The sequence below is a fragment of the Phalangium opilio genome, unplaced genomic scaffold (genome assembly GCF_054372755.1).
Source record: "Phalangium opilio isolate 3A_F unplaced genomic scaffold, DU_Popi_V2 ptg001675l_1, whole genome shotgun sequence".
Lineage (NCBI taxonomy): Eukaryota > Metazoa > Arthropoda > Arachnida > Opiliones > Phalangiidae > Phalangium > Phalangium opilio.
This window is the reverse complement of record NW_028324261.1, coordinates 1131453-1133282: the sequence shown is the minus strand read 5'-3', so window position 1 is coordinate 1133282 and position 1830 is coordinate 1131453. Positions and strand designations below refer to the sequence as shown.

At 47.7% G+C, this 1830-nt stretch overlaps 1 non-coding gene across 1 annotated transcript; it reads right to left on the bottom strand.

Moving 5' to 3' along the window:
• Window positions 1–215: 215 nt before the first annotated feature.
• TRNAN-AUU (transfer RNA asparagine (anticodon AUU)) lies at window positions 216–288 on the bottom strand. The gene has a single exon. It is a non-coding gene; the product is annotated as a tRNA-Asn (tRNA).
• Window positions 289–1830: the final 1542 nt, after the last annotated feature.

Below are 1830 nucleotides of genomic sequence, written 5' to 3'. Positions count from 1 at the left end.
AATTAAATGGTTGTCAGGTATTGTGGAAAACCTTGACTTTTTACGTCACATCTGAGACCTCACAACACGGCTCCCGGATGGGCTCGAACCACCAACCTATTGGTTAACAGCCGAACGTGCTAACCATTGCGCCACGGAAGCCCAAAAATTAAATGGTCGTCAAGTATTGTGGAAAAACTTTGGCTTTCTACGTTACATTTGAGATCACACAACACCGCTCCCGGATGGGCTCGAACCACCAACCTATTGGTTAATAGCCGAACGCGCTAACCATTGAGCCACGGAAGCTCAGAAATTAAATGGTTGTCAGCTATTGTGGAAAAACTTTAGCTTTCTACGTTACATTTGAGACCCCACAACACCTTTCCCGGGTGGGCTCGAACCACCAACCTTTCGATTAACAGCTGAACGCGCTAACCATAGCGCCACGGGAGCCCAAAAATTAAATGCTCGTCAGGTATTGTGTAAAAACCTTGACTTTTAACGTCACATCTGAGACCTCACAACACCGCTCCCGGATGGGCTCGAACCACCAACCTATTGGTTAACAGCCGAACGCGCTAACCATTGCGCCGCGGAAGCCCAAAAGTTAAATGCTCGTCAGGTATTATGTAAAAACCTTTACTTTTTACGTCACATCTGAGACCTCACAACACCGCTCCCGGAAGGGGTCGAACCACCAACCTATTGGTTAACAGCCGAACGCGCTAACCATTGCGCCACGGAAGCCCAAAAGTTAAATGATCGTTAGGTATTTTGTAAAAACCTTGACTTTTTACGTCACATCTGAGACCTCACAACACCGCTCCCGGATGGGGTCGAACCACCAACCTATTGGTTAACAGCCGAACGCGCTAACCATTGCGCCACGGAAGCCCAAAATTTAAATGGTCGTCATTTATTGTGCAAAAACTTTGGCTTTCTACGTTACATTTCAGATCCCACAACACCGCTCCCGGGTGGGCTCGAACCACGTACCTATTGGTTAACAGCCGAACGCGCTAACCATTGAGCCACGGAAGCTCCGAAATTAAATGGTTGTCAGGTATTGTGGAAAACCTTGACTTTTTACGTCACATCTGAGACCTCACAACACGGCTCCCGGATGGGCTCGAACCACCAACCTATTGGTTAACAGCCGAACGTGCTAACCATTGCGCCACGGAAGCCCAAAAATTAAATGGTCGTCAAGTATTGTGGAAAAACTTTGGCTTTCTACGTTACATTTGAGATCACACAACACCACTCCCGGATGGGCTCGAACCACCAACCTATTGGTTAACAGCCGAACGCGCTAACCATTGAGCCACGGAAGCTCAGAAATTAAATGGTTGTCAGCTATTGTGGAAAAACTTTAGCTTTCTACGTTATATTTGAGACCCCACAACACCTTTCCCGGGTGGGCTCGAACCACCAACCTTTCGATTAACAGCTGAACGCGCTAACCATAGCGCCACGGGAGCCCAAAAATTAAATGCTCGTCAGGTATTGTGTAAAAACCTTGACTTTTAACGTCACATCTGAGACCTCACAACACCGCTCCCGGATGGGCTCGAACCACCAACCTATTGGTTAACAGCCGAACGCGCTAACCATTGCGCCACGGAAGCCCAAAAGTTAAATGCTCGTCATTTATTGTGCAAAAACTTTGGCTTTCTACGTTACATTTCAGATCCCACAACACCGCTCCCGGGTGGGCTCGAACCACCAACCTATTGGATAACAGCCGAACGCGCTAACCATTGAGCCACGGAAGCTCCGAAATTAAATGGTTGTCAGGTATTGTGGAAAACCTTGACTTTTTACGTCACATCTGAGACCTCACAACAC